Below are 24,765 nucleotides of genomic sequence, written 5' to 3'. Positions count from 1 at the left end.
GAAATCCTTACAGAAGTGTTGTTGATAATCGTTCAGAAATGTTCAAGACATGGTAACTAAAAAAAAAGTTGCTAACCACAAGGAAACCAAATTCAATTCTTTAGCCCCATTTCCATCCTCATACAATTTGTAAATCGAGCTGGAAGACAAGCTGAAGATTAGTCAGTCTGTCCTTCCCACCAATTGTACAGGTGAGCCAACTGAGGCTCTGCGAGGTGCATGACTCCCCTGGGGTCTCTCAGGAGCTCTTGGCCATGCTAGAACTTGAACCCAGGTTCCCAAGCTCCATCCAGAGCTCTTGCTCCGGACCTCCTGCACTCACTCACACTGCCCTACACATCCACCCTGGCGTTTGCCACCCTCATCCCAGACCATGTAGCTCTGCCCTGACAAGCGCCAGCCCTCCTGTCCTGTGGCCAAGTCCTTAAAGAGACTCTCCCCTCTCCCCCCTTAAATCATTCCTGTCCTTGCCATTGAGTCCAGGAGAATGAGGTACAAAGAAAAGAACGATGGCAGCAGGCCCAAAGGAATTCAGGCAACTGATCTTTTTAAGAAACGATCCTTTCTGGGGGTCACGTTCTCAGTTATTTGTCTGTATCGAAGGTAAATAGTTGGAGGGAGAAGAAACGGGCCTGTGGGGGCGGGTGGGAGTTGAGGCGAATAAGATGGGGAGCAGAGGGGCACAGTTTTGAGTGGGGGCAAAAGGCAGGGGGAAGGTGGGGCAGGGGTGTTTTCTAGGGACTACTCAGGTAGGGACCAGACTTGGAGAGTGTTGTCAGTGGATGGAAAGATGTCCTCCCACCAACACACACACACACACACACACACACACACGCACACACACACACGGCTTCCCTGGGCCTCCCAATCACAGGTGAGGAGAAAGGGGCTCTATTAATCTAAGACACAGGTGGGCTCATGGCCTTCTTTGCCAGGAGGAGGCTAGAAACAGCCCAGTTCCCCTAGTCTGAGCCCCTAGAAAAACCCTATGGAGTAAAAGAAGCGGGTGTCTTCTCCCTGAAATCAAAAGAGCAACCGTGTCAGCCCTCCCAGCTTCCACTCTGAGAGCAGATGTTTGAGAGGCACTGCAGGGAGGAGAAGCCTCATCACACACGCGCGCACACACACACGTACACACACGTGTGCACACACACCACCCCCCAGCTCAGCCATTTGTCTTGTCGGGGGCCTAGAAAGAGACACAGACAAGGGGTCTGCTGTAGAAAAGGCTACATGGCCCCTTGCTCAGCCAAAGCAGCTCTAGACCAACAAATCTCATCTGATCTCCAAAATCAGCAGCAAGGGCACGTGATTGCTCCGCGACTCCCCTCCTTGGGTGCGTGCGTGGCCAATTCAGACTGCTCTTCCTCCCGCATTCGCTGTGAAGATGGATATAACCTTATTTTTGTCTATTGTTTCCTAACCCCAGGGAATCCACTTGCTGGATTGTTCTATGTGTAATAGTAACCACTGCGCCGTGTGGCCTCCAGGTGCTCCTCTCTGTGTAAATAAACATCAGCCTGCACGAGCAGGGTGGGGTCAGGCTTTGCCCGGTTCTGGCCAGTTTCATTCCCTCCGGGTGCAATAGGTCCAGAGGTCAGACGGCCATCCCCCTAGCAAGAGGGCAAGTGAGGAAACATGCCTTGCCCCAGCGTTCTCTCCTGCCTATGTCAGAGCTTGTTTAGGGCAGCGTAGTTTATATTAGTCCCAAGTAAATATCTGACACGGTGAAGTTCAACAGATACTACAGATGAAATGCCCCAGACCCTTTCCCAGAGTTTAAAAGGAGGCCTGGAAATGCACGCACATTTATCTTCTATGGTTTATGCAAACTACTCAAGTGACTGAAACAGGAACATGGTCACGTGTGAAGGCCAAGTGGAGCATTCTTCCCAGGCCCAGGAGGTGTTTTCTGTGGCATGGTCAGAGCCTATGGTCCAGCCAGGGGCCAGGAGTCACCTCTGGTGGCCTGGGCTCCCACCCCGGTAGCTAACTCCCCGGACCCTGCCATCTTGCCTGCACTAACACCTCTTTCTGCCACCTGCCTTCTTTGGACACCCCCATTTCAGGGACGCTCAGCTACCAAGGGGTATTTCTGGCAACCTCTGGCCTTGGGGGTCCAGGGAAAGGGGAGCAGGAAGAACAATGGGAAGCTCTGAGCCTGGGGAGTTCAGGGAGAGGCCCCTCTGCCTTCAACTTCACCTTCAGATCAAGACACAGGCCTACACCTGCCTGAAATCCTTCAGTCCCTGTCAGAGGTAGAGCTTCTGAGTCAGAGGCTGGATAATTACAGGGTGGGAGGCTATCACAGAAGTGACTGCAGGAATCACAGAGCCTCTAGGTGGAAAAGACCTCACGTGGGAGGGGAGACAGGCTCACATTTACTGAGTGCCTATGATGTGCCAGGGACTGCTGGGTATACCACCTCCTGCTGAATTCTTAGAACAGGTGAAAACACTGAGGTTCAGAAAGCCTGTGTGACTTACCTGAAGCAACACAGCCATAAGAATAACTACAACCTTACCACAATTGTGTTAGCATCAAACCTGTACTAAGCATCAAACCTTAACTCATTTAATCCTCAAGCAACCCTGCTAGCGTCCCATTTTACAGCCGGGAATCTGAGGCTCAGAGAGGTTAAGTAACTTGGCCAAAACGCACAGCTGCTACGTGATAAATCTTCACTAAGTGGCTTAGTTCTTGACCAGTTCTTTGACCAGCTGGCTTCCGAAGCCCGTGTTCTTGCCACTCGACTACACAAGCCAACTAAATAGCTGCTCGGTCATTACCAAATATGCATTGAGCCCCTCCTTTGCGCCAGGCCTTGTGCCAATATTCTCAAAATGTACCAGCCAAAACTTTGCAAAACCTACTGGACACAGAGCTCTGACCTGGGAGGAGGGAGAACCAAATAACAAAGATACAGCCCCCATCCACCAGGGGGATGTGACCCCACGGGCCCTGTGGCAACCAGGTCTTTGCTGCTCCTTGAGAGCTTGGTCTCCCCTTCTCTCCTCCAGGCTCTGCTTCCCACCCAAGCTTCCCCCACAGGCCAGCCCTGCAGGGCTGCAGGCTCTAGGAGGCAAGTGTCTGGGCTCTGCCACGGACATACTGGGCAACACCGGTGAGTGGCTCCCCCCCCACCCCCACCCCAGGCCTTCATCTCCTTAACTGTGAGGTGGGGGAGCTGCACCAAATGATTTCCACCATTGCTTGCCGCTCTGACGCGGTGGCGGCTCCTCACCTGGGTGGGGTCGGCCAGGCAGGGCTCTGGGCACACTGATGCCTGGAAGGGGTACAGAGTGAGTGGGTGAGGGGCTGAGGAAGCTGCCCCACCCCCAGCTGTGGTTTCTGGTGGGGCCACCGTGGCAGCAGGTGGAGGGAAGTGTTTGTCACCCTTCCAACAAAGCAGTAAAACAAAAGCCTCCCGGGGCACTATGGGAGCAGGCAGCAAAGGGCGCCAAAAGTGCCAAAAATAAAACACACCTTTCCTTTGATAGACACCAGCGGCTGCCGAGGTGCCTGGCCTGGGGGCGGTGAGGAAAAGGCTTCGATTTCATGCCCGAGACCGCACCTGCACACAACCGGCATGCACATACACATATACAAGTTGCACGCACTCATATACACAACCAGCTTCACGGGCCTGAGACCCGTGCAGTCCCACAGAGCTGCGCTCAGAAGGGCCCACACTTGATTTAATGCTCAGCTGTCTCTATCTTGAACTTCTTAATAATTTTTGCGCAAGAGGCTCAGCGTTCTCATTTTGCACTGGACTGGACTGTACAAGTTCTGCACTGAACCCTGCTGGTGTACACGCAAAAGCATGTACATTCACAATATGCTTAAGAAACACACAAGCATTTATATACACCACACACACACACACACACACACACATACACACACAAGTATAGATATGTGCATACACTCCCACGTAGAGCAGTAGTCCCCTCAACCTCCATGCACACTCACTGCAGCACACACATGACCGAGGGGCCATGGACACTCACCAGTAACACTGAGACACCTGCAGTTCACCCACACCTGTTGGCACAGCTCAATCACCTTAACGTTGAGAGACAGCCGAACAAAGCTTTGGGGAAGGGGCATGGTGGGAAAGCATTTCCTCCTGTCCCCAGCCTCCCCAACAGCTACAGCTGGCTTCTCTCATCAGCCCAAGGCCAGCAGCTGGGACCAGAAGCAAGGTAGAGATTAGGAAGTGGAGGGATCAGTGGGAAGGGAGCAGGACATGGGGTGGAAGGGAGAGAGACAGCAAAAAAGAACAAGAAGAACAATAATGGAGTCTCCAGGCAAGTTAGCCAGAGCAGTGGTCCCATACGAGTTTAAAAGGCCTTGGATTCTGGGCACCTGGGTGGCTCAGTTGGGTAGGCTGGTTTCAGCTCAGGTCATGATCTCACAGTTTGTGAGTTCAAGCCCCACGTCAGGCTCTGCACTGACGGCATGGAACCTGCTTGGGATTCTCTCTCTCCCTCTCTCTCTCTCTGCCCCTCCCCTGCTCACACACACACACTCTCTCTCTCTCTCTCAAAATAAATAAACTTAAAAAAAAAGAAAAAAAGGTCTTTGACTCAAAAAAGTAACAGCACTGTCCGCCCCTGAAAGCACAGTACCCCCACTCCACCCTGGAGAGGCAGTCACAGGAACCCCACCTCCTCTTCTCACTAGCTCCAGGGCCTTGGGCAAGCCACTCAACTTCCCAGCCTCAGCTTCCTCCTCCTCGGAATGGAGAAAACGATGTCCACACCGGAGGGGTATGAGGTACGCCCAGATCCCGCAGCCTCGCCTCCTGGATTCTTCCCAAGCTTCAACATCTTGTCTCCTTGTCAGGCCTTGCAATCCGATCCTTGGTTCAGAAACTCCAGACCCCTCATTAATGGCAGATGTTCAGACGTGTTTATTCCCTGTCTTCCCCTCCCCTCCTTTCCTAGCCAGACACAGACATGACAGGTAGACACATTCCATGACCCACCATCCCTTCAAAGACCTTCAGCATCCCGAGGCCCCTTTTGATGCCACTGCACACACCCCCTCAAACCAAGCAGGGCCTCAAGGCCTGGAACATTTTCTTCCTTCTCTGCTTTCTGCCCCCAATCCTAATGTTCCCTCCGTAAAGTTGTTCCAGACTCTGTCACTACCCTAAGGGCCCAGCAATCTGTTCAGTGTTACCAGACTCTAAGGAGTTAACCGAGAAGCAAATCAGCTCCAAGGGGTGCCTCTTTTCCCCTAAGAGATGAAGGAACTATTTCCCTTGACACATGAGAGAAGAAGTCACTTGCTTTGGTTGCAGAGTGAGGGCCATGGCCCTGCCCCCCCTTACACCCGCCCACACGAAGAGTGGAACGGCCATCTGAGTGACGACCACCAAGAACCTTGATTTCATTAGAATTCTTACAAGGGTGTAGATCCTTCAGATCCCCACACACACTCCCTCGATTTATGGAGAAGGAAACTGAGGCACTGATGAGTGAAATGATGGGGAAGATGGGCCTGTGGTCTTTCTGCCATGCGGCCCCTAAGAGACGAAATTCAGAGCGTCCTTCCCCACCCGCCCCCAGTCTCTCTCACACACAGCTGACTTTTCCCATTCCTCAGGCAGGTTGGAGGTCAGCCAGGGAGGGGGAGAGGCGGTCTGGTCACCAGGTACCCCTTGACAGGCAGGAGCGGGGCAAAACAAGGGATCTGGCGCCCAATTCCCATTCTGGTTTCACCATTTACTGTCTGTGTAGCCTTGACCAGTGCCTTACCCTCCACAGCCTCTGTTTCTCCCTCTGAAAATGGGCATGATGTTTTTCCAACAACTTTCCTACAGCTGTCGGGAGAATTACATTGAATGACATAGGGGAGACAGGAGCTCTTTGTGACGGTAAAGTCATGTGGAAATAAAGCCTTTTTGTGTTGGCTTGCTAAATGATACCTAACTGGGAAATTAACACAAAACAAGGGCCTTGGCCTGGCAATCGCTAGACAAAAAGCCCTTCAGCCTGGACGACACCTTTGGAAAAGACACCCTTTCCTTCACGGTAACTGGAATACTCCCCTCTTATGTGAGTACATGCTTGATCATTTAGGGGCAATTTTTCCCCAAAAGGTGTGGGAAGTAGTCCCCCTTGGCACATGAGAACAGAAGTCTCTTGCTTTGGTTGCAGAACAAGGGCAGTGGCTTGGGGGCCCCTGTGTGCTCCTGTACCATGTGGTCGGTCCTCAGCAGGTGCCCACCGTGCTCCTTCATGACTGCGGCTCCTTCCAGGAAAGGAGGCTTCAGCCACCAACTTGAGCTGATACAGACCAGTTCCTGATTGGCCAGCCGAGCCCAGTACCTGGCACAGAATAGGTCAAAAACATTTGTGGAATAAATGTATAAATGGTGAATTTGGGGTCTTCCCACACCCTTGACTCATAAGTTTAAAATCTACCCAAAATCCCCTGTGCTGCAGAGATATGCCCAGCAGACGGGCCTCTGTGTGGGAAGAGCTTAGTCAAGGCTAAAGGTAAGGGGGGCCCTTTCAGACGTGCTGTCCTGAAAGAGTTTCAGACCATAAACAGATGACCTTGCCCTCTGATGCCCGCCCCCACCCCCCACCCCCCAGCACGGGGTCCAGGTGCTGACGCAGGCTCCTCTGCAAATAGATGCCGTTTCCATGGGAACTGAAACCCCAGTTTGTTTTTCCCTCCAAGGCACTCTGTAATTTCCAGCACATTTCTGTGCAACGTCAGCATCGTAACCTCATGGCAAGCTGCTCCTCGGAGTGTGAGTCCAGACCAGGGCAGCTGAACTGACCCAGAGACATCACAATGAGGGTCCTCTCCCGGAAGGGTCTCTGGGGGCAGCAGTCGCCAGCCTCTGCCTGCCTCCCCACTGCGGAGTGGTGCCCAGCAGAGGAGGAGAGGGAGAGATGAGTCCTCAAACCTCCCCAGGGAGGCCGGGTGGGGGACGGGGGCGGGGGTGGGGGTGGACGGGGGACTCATTTCCAGTAAGAAGTAGGAGAGATGCACAAGGTCTCAGTCTGGCAGCCTGGGCCCCAGCGATGGGTAACAGATGATTTCTGGCTGCAGGGGGGAGGGGAGGTGGTGCTCTCAGCGGTTGGATCATCAGCCTCTATTGTCTGAGCCTCTGAGGAAACCGCCACGAAAGCAAAAGCAAAGCGGAGAAGGACTTGGGAGCTGGAGGGGGTGTGGTTGGTGGACAAGGCAATGGGGAACTTAAAAGCCAGGATGAGAACTATATGGAGCAGGGGTGGGGGGAAGATTCTCTGCTCTCTGTCTCCTGTCCATTCAGGCTTAGGGCCTGGGAAGCATGTCCTTCCCAAGTCAAGCCCTGAGACGGCCACAGCCTGGGAAAGACCCAGAGCCAAAGGACCCAGCTAAGCCCACCTGGACTCCTGGCCCAGGGCGGCTGTGGCCTCTGCCTCCCACCACCTATAAAGGCAACAGGTGCACGGCCCAGGCACACTCAGGGGCCCCAGAAGGGGAGTGTGAAGCCAGGGCAGGAGTTTGGATGCCTTTGAACTAGGCCCTTGACCTCATACACTCTCTCTCTCTGAGCATCATCATCAGCAACTCGGGACATAACAATAACGCCCACTCCTGCCCCTTCCAAGGGTGTCGTGGGCGGGGTGAGGAAACGTGTGACAATGCTCTGCACCCCAGAGCCCGCAGCTGCTGCTGCTGCTGTTGTTGTTATTGTTACCTGTGGGGACAGCTCCACTGCACCCTGCTTCAACCCCAGAGCTCTCCACACTGCCCACCCCTCCTGCAGAGCGCCCGGCCACGGACCGACTGATGGCCTGCCTCTCCGCGGGCCGGGTTCCCCAATTACTCAACAGCGTCCACTCGGGACGCTTCAACCCCAGGCAGGCGGCTGAGGCCCCCAGCAGAGTGAGAGGAATGGGGACACGGCCAGCAACGTGCCCTCCCCAGATTGGTAGCCACGTGGCTGCTTTCTGGGGGCCCCCGTGGCCCGGTGGCCCCATACCCCGGCCTCACCCTTCTGTCCTCAGCACTTGGAGGCCATGGCCATTCATGCTACCTATTCAGTGCACCATGTGGTTAACGACAACAGTCAAACCACTGACCTGATTTTCTGCAAAAAAGAAAAGATAACAGGGCACTTCCATGTGGGTGGTGTCACAGGCACGCACTTGCACACACATGCAAGTTCCACACAGTGGAAACTTTCTCTGTCTCCTTGACAGGAACCCAGCCCTGAGAGAGAGGGGGAGAGACTGAAGTGCCTATACCCGGAGCTTCCTGGGGTACAAAGCTCGGTGTTTACCTGAGCTCACTGAGACCTCCTTCATGAGCACGGCCGGTTTGAGGTGCCTCCCCTGCAGGGGACCTTTTCTCTAACATGATCTGAGCCTCTGTGAGGTGTCAGCTTTCCCACCGGGTTGCTAAGTTCAGGCAGGATGGGGCCATATACCACACCCCCACGGATCCCCCAGCTCAGCGCCATGCTACGGTCCGACAAAGGGATTGTTAACAAGTTCCCTAACCCCCAAAAGGTCCGGAGAGGTCCTGAGTGGAAATATCTGCCAGAGGAAAAAAAAAAAAATGTGTCCTGTCCCTGCACTTTCTCTACACCCAGAGTCCCGCGGACCCAAACAAAAATATCTTAGGGCTAATTCTGCCACTTATAAGTGAGATATGGTCTCCTCGTGGTTAGTTCTTGGTGGTGTTATTATTAGTCCCCATCAAAGGGAAGCTGCCTTCCTCTGTCAGTCTGGAACAGCATCGAGAAGAGCCGTCAAGTGGCCGAGCTCAGCACCGTGGCCACCCACCCCCATGTGGTCTTAGCTGTGCAGGGTGTCAGAATGGAGACACCAGAGGTCACAGGCCAACACCGCAAGGACTTGCCTCAGGCCTGGAGAGTCCCCAGCACCCCCACTCCCCGTTATCTATCCTTCCTACTCAAGCGTGGTCCTGAACCAGTAGCACCTGGGAGCTTATAGGAAACGCAGATGTTCAGGCCTTACACCTCTGAAATCAGAATGTGCGTTTTGACAAGCTCCCTAGTTGACTCCCCAGCCCAGGCCCAGGTCTCCTGGGAGTTGTGTTGTGCCCCAGGGAGGCTGCGGCCAGCTCACCTCAGTCACCACTGCCTTCTTTCCCCGGAGAAAAGTCAGGTGAGGTGGGTGTGCTCATGACTCAGAGGGTGCTGGCTGCCTGTGCTGACAATGGGCAGAAGCCCCGTGCCCGAACCTACCTCTCATCCCCCCCCGTCTCTCCACCTTCCAGACTTTGTCCGTCTCGAAGCACGGAGTGGTGGTGGGCAGGGGGCCACGTGCAAGGTGTCATCTGGTCTGACCAAACCTTTGAAAGTCTTCCGGCTCGCCCACTCTCCAACAGTTGATGGTCACAAAGGTGACCCAGCGCTCCAGGTGTGCCTACCCCTTGCCCTTTGGCTTGTGTCCCCTGGTTAGCTCTATTCTGAACCTCCTCGGTTGACTAGAGCCAAAACTTGGGCCTCCACTCCCTGCAGGCAATCAACACTCCAGACGAGCCCCAGAGTCCCAGCGGAGTTCAGGGAGGGGAGTCATGTTGGTTAAGAAGGCAGTTTGGCTGAACAGAAAGCCCTTAACAGCTATCAACGCCCCTAGGGTGTGAATATCATCGATTCACTTATTCACTTAACATCTTAGTGTGAATTAGCTACTGGCAGAGGTGGGATGGGACATCTGGCCTGTGAGAGTTTAAGAGACCTGGTCTCAGGATTGGGAAAGCAGGGGTCTAGCTCGTTTCCACTCCTCTCCCCCACTACTCCAGCCAGCCACTCCTGCAAGGGCAAAACCTCAGAGGTCTGTGCCTGGGGGTGAAGTCACCAGTTTCCAGTTTGCCCCTGTCTCCTGACCTGGGATTTCGAGGGGTTCTATGAGGAGGGGGCTGCCTCAGAGCTCCTCCTTCAAAGCAGCTTTGAAATTCCCCAGAATGGAAAGAAGAGAGGTAAGAAGAAGGGAAGGAGGGAAACTGGTATTTAAGGGGCTCCTAATATGCATTGGTCACTGTGCTGACTGTGTAACCATTAGCTCATTGGGTTCTCACAACGCTGTGAGTTGGTACTGTTACTATTCTCATTTTATAGTCAAGGAGATTGAGGCTGGAAGAGGTTAATAATGCGCACAAGGTCACCCAGCTAATAAGAGGCAGAGGCAGGATTAGACCCAAGTTCTGTCTAACCTGAGGATTCCCCCACGACCAGCCAGGTCTAGCGAGGCAGGATCATGAGTCCGTTTGCTCTGCCTCTGAGACCAGCCAAAGGAGGCGGACAGCTCCAACACATCCCTCCTCATGGACTTTGGGCAAAAACTGGCAAAATGAACCTCCATCCTGAAGCCCCTCTCTCTAACGCTCCTCCTGGAGAAAGTTTACAAAAGGAAAGGGAGCCGGCAAGCCAGCCCGAGTGGCACCCGCTGGTGACCTGGTGGCTGTGCCAGCATTGGGCATTGGGCCCAGAGATCCTGACACCGCCACCCCTCCCCCCACGTAGTCTCATTCCCAGCCCCTGGCGCTGCCGGGCTCCTGCTGGCCTGATGTCACAGCGCCCAGGACGCCACAGATCCCAGGGCCCTACCCATCCTACCAGGTGGGAGAGCCGGGGGAGGAGCCAGCCGGGGCCGGGAAGGGCACAGGTGTTCCAGCTGCACCCTCCTCTCCCCCAACCAGGGCAGACACGGGGTGAAAAGGAGCAGGGGCCATTTTGCCAGGCTGGCCTGCCACAGTACTGAAGAGCTCCCCCACCCGTGCCATTCCCAATATTTAGAAAACTAGTATTTATTGAAGTAAGCCAGGATGGCCATCTTATTTTACCCGTGAGCCACAGGTGTTGTTATGCTCAGGTCACTCTGAGGAAACTGAGGCCCAGAGGGATTTACCAACGTGCCGAACGTCCCACAGCTGGTGGGTGCAGCGGCCAAGAGGCAAGCCCGGGCTTCTCTGGCTCCCTCTCCGCTCAGGGCTGATACTTCCCCCGGGATCTCAGTCCTTTAAATGTGAGCCTGATTTGATTCTTGAGACCGGAAGCCGAATTGCCCGCGCGCAAGCCCTCTGGCCGCTTCAGTGTGGTCAGCGCTGCTCGGGGCCTGACCCTGGCACCGCCCCGCAGGCAGGTGGACGGTCTCACCACGGGGTGAGGGCGGCTGGAAAGGTGTGTTCCACACAAAGAGCAGGCTGTCAGTTACGTCCTCGTCCTTCCTCCGCTCAGAAACCTCACAAGGGTCCCACTGCCTCTCAGTGAAACACAAGCTTCACATTCGAGCCCTCCTCTGTCTAACCCCACCCTGCTCCATACCCCCCTGACTCCCCATCACCCCTTTGGTTTCAGCTCAACTGGACTGGTCTGTTTTCCCCCACTGAGACCTGCGTTTCCCTTCCCCTCCACCTGTGCTGGGCTCTTTCTTCCCCCTGAATTCCCCACCCAGCCATCTTCACCTGTCCGAGTCCCGTGTCTCTGTCATGACCCATTACCAATGCCACTTCCTCCAACTAACACTTTAATGCGAACTCCCTTTCCTGTAGCTCCCCGTAGGTCTACTCCACCAGGTTTACAGTTCTCCAAAGAATAGCTCATCCCCCACCCCCCATCGCCCCAGTCTGTTGCGAGCTCCCAAGGGCAAACCCTGTCTGGTTTCTCCGTGCAACTTCCCTGGGGCCCCACACGGCACTGGGAACGTGGCAGGTGCCTCGCAGGCCTGGGTGGAACAGAATTGTCATGGCATCTCTCTGGAGGCAGGTCTTGCACCTAGAGAGCTAGGGTGGTTCAAAACGAGACTCAGATTTCCTGGGGTGCAGGGTGTTCTTGAGCAAGGCTCTGCCCCTCTCCAAGACTGGTTAGAGGTGCCAACTCTGTCACCAGGAATCAGGAGAAATCTGGGAACGGTGAGCAGAGCCAAAGAATGTCCCACCCACGGCATCTGGAGCCACTTCCTTCCTGGAAAGAGAACAAAGCAGACAGAGGAGATAAAACCTCCCCCTGCATGGAGGGTGTGGAGGGCTGGGCCCCAAGTGGGCAGGCCTCCAAGAAGGGAGGCTGCCAGGTGACAAATGGGAGACCTGAGGGTGTGGTCGGCCCAAGACCCCTTCTCTTCCCCCCTTCTCCTCTGTTTCTTCCAGCCTCTCCTCTGTGAACCCCAGACTTTCCTCCCCCACCTCCTTTGTCTTTCTATTTCCTCACCTCCTCCCCCATCTCTCCCTCCTTTGTCTCCATGACCACCTACTCCCCTGGACTCCACTGCAGAAAGACCACGCGTGACTCTGCATTTCCACCCCCTTATCTTGACATTCCAGGCTTCCTCGTGGGCTGCCAACACACCTCTCCACCCCTTCCCGCCTCCGCCTCCCCCTCCCTGAGCTTTCCTCCCTCTTGACTCTGTTCATGTGATTCCCTTAGGCCTCCATGAGCTTTCTCCACCTCCCCCTATGTGGCTGTCCTGCCTCTCCTTCAAGACCCCTCAGATTCCACCACCACACACACACACACACACACACACACACGTCGGAAGTCAGAATGTATCACCCCCTTTGCCAAGCTCCCCCTGTGCTTTCACCTCCCACCCGATGTTTACTACACTCTGCTCTGGATGGAAAGAGCAATAATAACAGAAATAGAAATCTTTGTTTCCCAGAGAGTCCTGCCTCCCCTTCCGTAGTACACAGAGTCGACCCTGGGAAGTGGCTGCCCTCCCAGAACTACATTTCCTGGCCCCCATGGCATTAAGATGAGGCCACGAGACTCACCAATAGAATGTGAGCACATGTGGAGCTCCTGGGCCGAGGCGGTAAGAGGCTGATGTACCTTCTCTACACTCTCTTCCCCACCCACTGCCTGGATGCCCATGGCCGAAGAAATCTTGGAAGCCACACGTTGAAGATGGCAGAATTGGCAGCAACCTGGTCTCCCAATGAGTTCCACGGCCAACCTGGTATCTCCCGAGACCATCCTAGGAGCAAAAAACAAACCTCGAATCGTCTCTCAGCCATTATACATTCTTGGGCCTATTTGTTACACCAGTTAGCCTGTCCTGACCAATACAAGCAGCTACCAATGCATGGAGCACCGACTATCTGCCTGCAACTCTATTAAGTGCTTTCACATTCATTACCTCAGTTCATGCTCCCAGCACTTCTGTGAGGGGGTTGCTGTTAAGTCCCCATTTTACAGATGAGAAAACTAACACTTAGAAAGATTAAGTAACTTGGCCAAAGTTACCCAGTTAATAAGCTTCATTCTAACTGGAACCAGAGAACAGAGCCATCTATAGTGAGTTGGGCACTTGTCTGATATCCTCCCTGAGGTTATTGTCACTGGGAGGGTCAGGGTGGTGTTCTAGTCAACCCTTTCTCCGCTGCAGGGCCAAGTGTGTGAGCCACCCTAGATATTGTTAAATGTAACTGCTTTTTAGTTCTTATTTTCCAAAAGCCTGCTAGGTCCTACAACGGGGATGGGGGGGGGGGGTGGCACTGCCCATATGTCACCTCTGATCACTGCAGAAACCCTGCCCGGTGGGTATTTACTTGGCTGACCTGGAAGCAGGTTCCAGGAAGCTAAGCGACCGGGCCAGGTAGAAGGAGCCGTGTCTGTTGGGCCCTCACCTCCACGCTGCGCCCAGGAGAAAGCCTCACCTTCATTCCACCTCTCTCTTGTCAGATCACTGCTGACCCTCCCCGGGGGTTCTGGCAGAGCCAAGGTGGGAATGGAGGGGCACATGCACACGCACGTGTGTGCAGGCACGGGTCCTACGTGAGTGTATCAGTGTTTTGCCATTCCTCTCTCACTCAGTCTGGTTTTCATTTCTTCAGGGAAGGGGGTGGCGTATGACCAAAAAGTAGAAAGAAAGAGAATTCCTCAGGCTGATGGAATGAAAGATCAGAGAACATCAAGGTCGACAGAAACCGTGGGTATCATGGCCAGCCCACTGGCTTACCTCAGGAGGAAACAGGCCCCAAGAAAAAGACTAGCTCGGTGAGCTGGGGTTAAAATCGGCACTTCAAAACCCCCACAAGTGTTCTTTGTATAAACCCCTCCGCCCCAAAGCTGCGGAGGGCCTAGAGCACCCACAGCTTCGCGGCTCAGCTCAGGTGTCCTCTCCTCCAGGCAGTCTTCCTTGGCGCCTCTACCCCTTCCCTGTACTGCAACGGTTGTCTCACCCACTAGATTGGGAGAGGGCAGAAACAGATTCTGTCTTTGTCACTGTTGCCTCCCCAGACCTCCGAAGACCTGGCACGTAGTAGGCGCTCAGTAAATACCTGTGGAACTGAATGTCCACCTGAGCAAATGGATAAACCGAGTGGTTATAGGTGCTCTTATACATAATAGTGGCCTGATGATGTCCGCACATTGCTTTCGTTTCTCAGACCAGATAGTCTCAATGGAATCCCATGAGACCCCTGGGGCAAGAAGAGTGATATCAAGTGTACACACAAGTGCTCACGTACACACATGCAAGCCAGCACAAGCAGTTCCCATTCGTGCGTAGGTATAAGCATATAGAGACTCATCCCCTTTCTAGCTAGCAAGGAGGATGCCATGATGTGCTATTTCCTGTTTTATCTGCAGAAATGGAAGCCTCCTCCACCACACACACACACACACACACACACACACACATCTGGTCCCTCACAAGTGCAGGGCTGGTTTTCCCCTTTAGTGGAGGAGAGCAAGAGAAAGCCAGCTGGCCACAAGGGGGCATCCAGAGACCATTGGGACTCAACGCCTGAAAGCCAGTGACTACTCTCGCTTCAGAGACAAGGAGACCCGACCCGCAGGGAAAACTGAAGGGCCTGGGTGGGGTCTCGTGTGGAAGTCGGGAGGAAGAGATGACCAGCCGCTGGAGAAACGAGGCCAAGAGACGAGGATAGAGCCTCAGTCACTAGATAATGGAAATGGTAATAACAATTGTTCTGTTTACTCAGTGTTTACCATGTGATGTCCCATGTGCTGATCTAATCGCCCAGCAGGTAATAACCCATTTCATCCTCACCTCACCTCTGCAAGGCTCAGTATTGCTATAATCCCTGTTTTATAGGTGACAAAACACATGTCTCAGAAAGATTAAGGGGCAAAGTCAGAATTTTAACTGAGGACCCGTTGTCCACAGTTGACACTGTTAACTACTCTGTAGCCTCGGCATTAGACCTTCAGACTTCCTATTTCTTAAGAGTTTTTGTTACGTGTTTATTTATTGGGGGGTGGGGGGCGCAGAGGATCTGAAGCAGGCTCCGAGCTGTCAGCACAGAGCCTGACGCAGGCCTCAAAGTCACAAATCACAAGATCATGACATGAGCCGAGTCAGACGCTTAACTGACCGAGCCACCCAGGCGCCCCCAGACCTCCTATTTCTCAGCCCAGGACTCCACACTGCACCCCATTTGCCTCGTCTGTGAGGCCTTTCAGGTGGTTTTGGAAGGGCCTGGGAACCGATTTCCCAAGAGTGAATTGCTTGTTGCCCTGAAGCTATCCCTTCACATGCTCTAAACTGTTGACGTTGGTTGGCATAGTTCCTTTGAAAGCAATAAAGCATCTCACAGCAACACCCATAAAGCTATTTCTCTTCCTTTGACCCAATAATCTCATTCCTGGGACTTTATTCCAAGGAAATAATTCCAGCGGAAGCCCAGTGTTATCTGCATAAATGCGTGCACTGAGGTCTTTTCTTTAAAGGTCAAAAACTGGGAACCAGACTAGGGAAGTGGTTTAGTAAACTGGGACATCAACACAATGGGCAATCAGGCCTGGAAAACTGCAGCTGTAGAACTGTGACAGGAATGGGGAATGCTTTTACTACCCGCTGTGTCACCACCAACACCCCCCCCCCCCCCCCCCCCCCCCGCCACTAGCTAACTCAACTAACCACGCTTATCAGAGACACGGAGAGGGAGAGAAATCTCTGCTGGTGTTCAAAATAGATTCTTAGCCTCCGCCGCCCCCAAGGAAATGAAAGACAAGCTGAAACACAGCGACAATATAAAGCTAAGGAATTCTCTGCTTTTGAGTTTCCGAGGCCCCAGGTCCTAATGATCTAGAGGATTTTCAGAGAGTGATTTTGATTATTGGTTATTGATGATTTTCACCTTTCACACCGTGGCTGTGATGGAATTAAGTGATGTGATTCTTCATAAATTCTGTGAAGGTTTAAAAAAATAATAACAACAGGGGCACCTGGGTGGCTCAGTTGGTTGAGTGTTCGAATCTTGATTTTGGCTCAGGTCAGGCTTTGCACTGACAGCATGGAGCCTGCTTGGGATTCTCTGTCTCTCCGTCTGCCCCTCCGCCGCTCGTGCTTTCTCTCCCTCTCTCTCAAAATAAATAAATAAACAAAACACAAATAAAATTTTTTTAATTTTAAAGAAGAATAATAAAATAAATTCTGTGAAGGTAACTGGTATGGTTTCTGCTTTCTGGCGGGACCCCGGGAGACACATACACGGACCACAGACCCTGATGTACGATATCGCCCCCCTTGTTGATAAATGGAGGGGAAAAAGGAGATTTCAAAATTAGCCTGCCCGCCAGGAGTTCAAATTACGTGAATGTATATATACGTTAGGAAGGCGACAAGGATGGCTTTCAAATCAGTCATACTTTTCCAAATCATACTTTGCATTAGTTACCCACTGCTACAAACTGCCCTAAAACTGAAGTGTCTTTCACCAACTTTTAGTAAACCGCAGGTCACGGTGAAGGTCGTGAATCCAGGTACAGCTTAGCCGAGTCCTCCGCCTCAGGGTCTCTCGAGGGCCGCAGCGAAGGCACCGTCCAAAGCTCACTCACGCGGTCGTTGGCCGGATTCAGCTCCTCGTGGGCTGCTGGGCCAGAGGCCTTGATTCCCTCACCGCCAGTTGGCTGGAGGGCTCCCTCGGCACCTTGGCACATGGGCTCCTCCATAGGGCAGCCCCAAGGCTGCAGCTGGCTTCAACAGAGCGAGTGAGAGAGAAGAGTCACAGAGAGTGGGTTCGAGCAGGATGGAAGTCACAGTCCTGAATAGCCTGACCTCAAAAGTGACATCCTCTCATGTGTGCCATGTTTTATTCATTAGAAGCAAGTCACTAGGTCCAGCCCACACTCAGAGGGAGGGGAATACACAAGGACGTGTGGTATGCCTACCACATACTTGAACACTTATAGCATCTTCTCAATAACAAAAAACAGTATTTTCGACATGACTTGTCTGACATGGGGATTTTCTAAATCTGTCGGCAAACTCCCACACCCGTTTCTCATAGGCCGCGGGCGGGCGTCCCCTGCCCCCATGGAGCTAAGGTTCATGGTGTTCATGGCCTCTGATTCTCACCTCACCTAGCAGAAAGGCCCGGCTTAGTGAGTGAATTCCAGACTTGGAAGGAGGGTGACAGTCGTGTGAGAACGGGGCAACCAGACACTTGCAGAAGCCAACAAGGCCTGGCCAGAGGTGGCCTCATCTCTCTCAGGCTCAACTCCCCCTTTTCTTCTCAGCCCTCTTCACTCCAGCCACACCGGCCTCTTCCCTGGTCTCAGGCCAGCCTCTCACATCTCCCTGCAGGAGCTTGTGATCTTGCCTCTCCCGGAAGCTGGCCTGCCCCAAAGCCTCACCTGCCTAACCCTTACTGAACCTTCAGCCTCAGCCTGGACATCACCTCCCTGCGGGGACTTCCCTTGGGCCTCCACACTAGGCCAGATCCCCTCCCTAGAGATTTCTTTTTTTTTTTTCACATTTCGAAGAATTTTGACATTTATTTTTAATCAGTCTCCTAAAAGCTTTAGCACAGACTTTTTTTTCAAAGTTTCAAAGTATTCTTTGCACACAAGTTCTTTCATGTTTTTAAGTTGTATCATCTACTCTCCATGAAACTTGTCTCCATTAAGTTGATGATACATCCAAAAGGGAAGGAATTCCCCAAAAATGCCAAAACAAAATAAATTCTAGACTCTAAATCATATTGATATCCATCTGGTTATGTCTACTTTCCTCTGGATCCTTAAAAGTGACATTTCCCAAAATGCTCCCTGGGAGAAGAGTTCTGTGGTCCGGTCGATTTGAGCAAAGTTGCGTCTTCTGCCTCTATGCAGATCTTGAAAACTCCTGCAGTAACTTTGAGCAGGTGCAAATCTGTTTAAATCCATTTTCTTACTTAAGGTTATTTGGTCACCAAACTACCAAAAAAAAAAAAAATCTGATCCTACAAATACTCCAGTGTATACACTTAGAGAGCCACCTGTCTAGAGTAAGCTGGAGACAGGACACCTCCCTGGAGACTTCTGAGGCTGACTCACTTGGAAGAGCATTTTCAGCAAGCCCTGGGGGGTTTGTTATGTAGTGCAGGTTTGGGAGACCCTGGCCATCACTGTTACAGGCTCCCACAGCACTTCCTTCCCCAACCTCAGTCAGCACATGGCACACAGGGGACTGATTAGTTAGTTCCCTGAAGGCCAGGTCCAAGGTGGGGGGTGAATGGGGAAGGAAAGGAGCAGGCCAGAGGGAGATGGGGACAGTCTGCCAGCAAAAAGGTGGGGCAGAGCAAAGCAGCACTGATTGTTTTGATGTGGACAGGAGGGAGACTCAGCTTGGTTCTGAGGGAGGCAGGCCCCACAGGACATCTGGGCTCCACTGAGAACACTGAGGATGCCAGGGGAGAGTCAGAGATCCAGGACTAGCAGAGATCTTCCAGAATTCCTGCAGAAAATCAGGATCCTTGGGTTCCTTCAGGTACAGTGTGGGTGGCCCACAGCCCCGAGATTTAGGGTTGCCAGATTCAGCAAATAAAAACACAGATGCCCCCATTAAATTTGAATTTCAGGGAAGCAACAAATAACTTTTTAGAATAGGTATGTCTCAAATATGACACAGGCGTCTTGTATTTTATCTGGCAACCCTGCCAAGTATGAATTGAGTCTCTGGCACCCGGGCTGGAGTCCATGATTGTTCCAAGGAGTTTCTGGAGAAAGGAACTAATTCTAGGGCTCCTCTCTCCAAACAGGCCAGGCCCCAGCCACACTGCTCAGAAAATGGCAGCAAGCATCACTATTATAATAATGCAAGATTAGAAGCAACATAAATGTCCTTCAAGAGGAGTGTCTTGGGTTTCCTAGGTTTGCTGTAACAAATACCACAAACGAAGTGGCTTAAAATAAGAGAAGTTCATTGTCTCACAATTTTAAAAGCTAGAAACCCAAAATCAAGGAGGCAGCAGGGCCAGGCTTCCTCTGGGACTCTGAGCAGAATCCTTCTTCGCCTCTTCCTAGCTTCCAGTGGTGGTCACCAATCCTTGGTGCTCCTTGGCTTGTGGTTGCATCACACCGGCCTCTGTCTCTGTCATCACGTGACATCGTCGCTGCATCTCTGTCTCTCGTCTTCTTATAAGGAGACCAGTCACCCTAATTAAGTGTGACTTCATCTGCATTCAATCACCCCTTGCCAAGATCCTCTTTCCAAATAAAGTCACATTCCCAGGTACCGGGGATTAAGACTTCAACATACGTTTTTGGGGTCACAATTCAACCCACAACAAAGACAGTGCATACATTAGAAATGGATACACGGAAGAAAGTTCCTTATGGACTTTTGAGTAAAAACAAAACAAAACAAAAAAACCAGGGTACATGAAATAAAGCATACATGGCATGATCCTCTTTGTGATCTTCTACAAAACCTACGTCTGAGCCTTTATGTGTAATTATTACTTATTTGTTAACTCATTCAACAAATATTTACCGAGCATCTACTAGGAATACTGCAGTGAATAAGGCGGGTCCCATCCCTGCCTTCCTAGAGCCTATACAATTGGGGGAGCAGGTTGCTGGAGGGGCACACATCTACCCATTGTTTCTATTTCCAAGTGAGTTTGGAGGGGGAGAAGGAAAGAGGTTTTCTTTGCAATTTTTTTGCTGTGCTGCTTGAATTTTTGTAACAAGCATGTTATTAATTTGTCACTTTCAAAAAAAAAGTGTTTAACCATTTTTTAATCTGAAAGCCTGGCCCTTTGGAAGTTCCTCTGCCGTGTCTTCCTGAGCACGGCGGTTCTGACACAGTTACAAAACTTGTGACACCACCTTGTGTGGCTGTCGGACCAACCAGCAGGGCTTTTCCTGAGTGTGGGTGAGCGATACCCAGTAGGAGTGCTGCGTATGATCCGGGTGCTTATTTCTTAAAATTTTATTAATTAAGAGTGAGATACTTATAACTACACGCTTATCTATGTGCTTATTTGACATCTATCTCTCCTACTAGATTCTAAACCCCAAGATGGTGGGGCCATAATTTTTTTGTACAATATTGGATAACCAGCCTCCCGACACAACGTTCAACACATATCAATGAGGTACTCCATAAAACTGCGGTGAATGAATGAAAGAATATCAACGCTTGGGTTGGCTCCTACCCATCACCTAGTCGAACCCATTCGTTTTATAACTGACAAAGCTGAAGCCCAGAAAAGTCAAGCCGCAGAGCCAGTAAGTGGTAGCATAACCTAGAAGCTTGTCGCTCTCAATCCAGCCTCTTACTCTGGGGGAAAAAAAAAAAAAAGTGATACACGTTCGACAGTGAGATCAAAAGACATACGCAATTAAGTATAGAGAAGCACTGTCCAATAATTATCAAGCTTTGAAACCACTGTTTTCATCTAACTGTGGCTTTTCCCACTGGGGCTACGTAGTCAACAGATGTTGGGTTTTGCGGGTGCTAGTTAATCACACCCCTCGATTTTCCAAGTTCTGATCCAATTGAGAAATAGTCACAGGAGACAAGTAGGGATTAAAATGTCGGCTTTATTGCTGGTCCAGATGGATCGGAGGATGTGGCTGAGACCCAAGACCCGAATGGGCTTCCTTTCCCTTCTCCCCTGACTTGACCCTACCCACCCACTCACACCAGAGCAGCTGGACTATTGAAGTCCTCTCGGGCCGGGGCTGGGCCTGCCCTGGTGCTCAGCGCCTGGAGGACGCAGGAGCAGAGAGGGCAGCATGCCATTTGGAGTCAGGTCAGTCCCAGAGCGAGAGCCAAGAACAGGCTGAGCAATTGCACACTTGATACCTTTTCCCTGCCCCACCAACCCAAGAGGTCACTGCTTCTCTCACACTGAGGACCCAGGAAGGGGGTGGCAAGAAAGTCGAAAGGTTTCTTCCCAATACTTCCAAGAGGATGTAAGTTCCTGTTTCATAGGCTGATGGGAGAATGGGGAGAGGAAAAAATTGTCCCCCTTAATGACAGCCCTCAATTCACTCAATACCTCTGTGTTCCAGAGGATCTGAACACCTTTTCAGGGATCTGAATACCTCTGTGTTCCAAAAGGCAGCTCCGAGTTTAAAGATTGGATCAAGTGAAAGGTGGATTTGCTGGGGGTGGGAGGGGGGAGAAGCCACAGAAATCTGAGCAATTGGTAACTTAAACTAATAAGGGATATATTTTTCTTATGCAACAGGAAACGCAGAGGTGAGCAGACCTGGGTTGGTGTGAAGCTAGGTGACGTACCCCAGACCAGGGCTCGTTCTGTCCTTCTGCTGCACTTTCTTAGCAAGTGGCTTTTGTCTTCAGGCTCACAGGATTCCTACTCCATGTCTAGGCATGCTATCTACGTTCCAGGCAGGAGGAAGGGAGAAGGGCCAAAGGGCAGCTGAGTCTGTCCCTTTTACCCAGAAAATGGTTGTTTTTTTCATTCAGTACATGTGTGTTTTCTCACTGGCCAGAACTGGGTCACTTTCCCCACCTCTCCGCAAGAGGACCCATGAAATTTAATTTCTAACTTGGCAAAATTGATTTCTTTCAAGCAAAGGAAGAATAAGAACAAATACTGGATAGCAGAATGATCTGCCACAAAGGTCGTAAAACAATGATGAAAGAAAACATAGAAAATATTGTCAAAATATTGCTTATTTAAAAAAAAAATCTAGGGGTGCCTGGGTGGCGCAGTCAGTTAAGCATCAGACTCTTGATCTCAGCTCAGGTCATGATCTCAAAGTGCATTGGGCTCCATGCTGAGTGTGGAGCCTGCTTAAGATTCTCTCTTCCTCTCTCTCTCTCTCTCTCTCTCTCTCTCTGCCCCTCCCCCACTTGTTCTGTCTTTCTCTTTCTCTGTCTCTCAATAAATGAATAAATATTTTAAAAGTTTTTAAAATAGAAAAATATCTAGGGGCACCTGGCTGGCTTAGTCAGTGGAGTATGCAATTCTTGATCTCAAGGTTGTGAGTTTGAGCCCCACATTGGGCATAGAGATAGCTTGAATGAATGAATGAATGAATGAATGAATGAATAAAACTCTTTTTAGTTTTATTTATTTATTTTGAAAAAGAAAGAGAGAGAGGCATAAAAAGAGAGGGAAAGAGATAATCCCAAGCAGGCTCCATGCTGTCAGCACAGAGCCTGGCTCAGGGCTTGAACTCATGAACCGTGAGATCATGACCTGAGCTGAAACCAAGAGTCAAACACTTAACCGACTAAACCATCCAGGTGCCCCTGAATGGATAAAACTTTTAAAAATAAAAAAATCTAAATGGGTTGGGCTTACTGGGGAGGGGAGCAAACATTCAAGAAAGAGATTATCCCCTGTGCAAACACATTCAGAGCATAAAAAAGATCATAAACTTAGTTCATTTTACAAAGCTAACATAACCCTGATGCCTACACCTAAGAGAAAACATACTAACGTAATTAATTAATTAATCAGTTAAAACCACATACCAAGCTAACTTGCAGGCTGACAAAAATTCTGCTTTTCCCTTTCTTGGTTCCCCCCTTGTCTTACTTCAGCACATCCTCAAATAACTTCCTCGGAAAGACCGTGTGGCAAGTAAACTTCCTCAGCCCTCGTCTGTCTCTGTATGTCTTTGATTTGCCCTGGTCCCTAACAGACAGTTGAGTCAGGTAGTGCATTCTAAAGTGAGCGTCATTTTCCTTCAAAATTTTGAAGACACTGTTCCGCTGTCTTTTGGCATCCAGCACCTCTGGTGACAAATCTGGCACTTTTCTGATCTTCATCCCTCTGTAGGTCACTTTTTTTCTCTCTCTGGAAACTTTTAGGAGAGATTTCTCATTTTCTTGGGTATTCTGAAATTTCAAAATCTTGTGTGTTCTTTATGCTGCGGGCTCTGTGAGCTGTGTTCGTTTGAAGACTTGAGTCTTTTTTGGTCTGAGAAATTCCGTTCAATTATTTATTTGGAAATTCTCTCCCCTGCTTGCTCTCTTCTCCCTAAAATACTTATTCATCAAATGTGGACTTCCTGCATTGTTTCGTTTTTCCTCTGTCTCATCTTTTCTCTAATAAAATTTTGATTATTTTCCTTTTTGCTTTATTTTCTCAGAGATTATCCTGACTTTAACTTTCAACATTTCTATGAATATTAGTTAATTTTTTTTTATGTCCAGGGACTATTTTGTTCCCTAAGTGTTCCTTTTTTTTTAATACTACTCATGTTTGAGAAATCCAGTGCCTTCTTGAATTCTCTTTTTAACTTCTACCTATAAATTGTTGTGATTGACTCGGAGGTCTTATTTTCAGTTTGTTTATCTTTGTCTTTCTATTTCATATTTCAGGTTTCCTTAAATAGCTCCTGGCTCGTGGTTGTCCCTTCATATTTAAGAATCGGGCAGTAGAAAAGTTTCCTGGAAGTTTCGTGCACATGGATAAGAGGAGATGAATGGCAGGCTTTGTTTCAGAGTGAGCTGGTCTTTACACTTTTGGGCTTCTAAATGTCAGCCTGTGATGTGCTTTACTTGAAAATACCACCTCAAAACCCAACTTTCCTAGCCTTCCTCAGACAGTTTAATTTCTTTAAAGAAGACTCTCCATTTTAGGGGGAAAAAGTAATATGGGGGTGGGGAGTAGAGCTGAGCACCGTGCTTGTCTGGCTGAGCACTTTGTGTGCAAGGCTCAGGGAAATTTATTGTCCCATTTATAGACTTTTTTTCTTTTTAGAGAGAGACAGAGAGAGAGAGCACATGAGCAGAGGAGAGGGGCATAGGGAGAAAGAGAGAGAATCTCAAGCAGGCTCCACGCTGAGTGGACTCAGCAGACTTGACACAGGGCTTGATCCCACAACCTGGGATCATGACCTGAGCCGAAACCAAGAGGCGGACGTTCAACCAACTGAGCCAGCCAGGTGCCCTCCATTTATAGACTTTCAGTTAAGCCCCCATCTTCAGCCACATATCCCCTTGCCGTGTTCCATTTAACCCAGCAAACCCAAGTCCCAAGTTTCTCCCCCATCAAACCACTCCTCCAGAAATTTGTTGAGATTTGCCCACAGATGCCCTTCCCTTAAGCCTTTCTTTGGAAAGGCGTATATGTTTATTATTTGTTTCTAAGACATTTCTGAAGAAAGAGGACACAATGTGCGTTTAGTTGACCGTCATGGACTGGAAGTCCCACCTGCCTCATGATGGAGGGTGGCGGGCACGGGGGTGTTTTCTCTTTTATGATTTTACACGGATGGACCTAAGCAGACTGTGCAGTCTTTCTAATCAATGACACATTTACCAGAAATTCAAAAATCTGCACAGAGATGGAAGGAAAACTTGTTTTTATTACATAATATTTGAGAGTGTGATTAAAATATATTTTAATCTATGAAACTAAAAGCGGACATGTCCCTAAAGCACCTCTTCAGAATCCTAAGTTTCATAGAATATGCTCAAGAAACCACTGGCCTAGTAAAATGAGCCTGATATTTGGAGTCAGACAAACTTGACTCAGAACATGGCTCAATCATCGATTCTCTCCAAATGTTAGTTTCCTTAACATCGATAACACCTCCTTAATCGGTACCCACCTCCTTAATTA

The 24,765-nt window shown here is 50.5% G+C and overlaps 1 long non-coding RNA gene across 1 annotated transcript; it reads right to left on the bottom strand.

The window, feature by feature from the left end:
• Nucleotides 1–11,700: 11,700 nt before the first annotated feature.
• Nucleotides 11,701–15,816, bottom strand: LOC123381927. Its single transcript, XR_006589535.1, has 2 exons — nucleotides 12,754–15,816; nucleotides 11,701–11,947 (listed from the first exon to the last, which is right to left on the bottom strand). It is a non-coding gene; the product is annotated as an uncharacterized LOC123381927 (long non-coding RNA).
• Between the last annotated feature and the right edge of the window lie 8,949 nt (nucleotides 15,817–24,765).

This window comes from Felis catus, chromosome E1, assembly GCF_018350175.1.
Source record: "Felis catus isolate Fca126 chromosome E1, F.catus_Fca126_mat1.0, whole genome shotgun sequence".
In the NCBI taxonomy this organism is placed as follows: domain Eukaryota; kingdom Metazoa; phylum Chordata; class Mammalia; order Carnivora; family Felidae; genus Felis; species Felis catus.
Note: the sequence above shows the minus strand (reverse complement) of the source record. Positions and strands in the feature narration are given on the sequence as shown.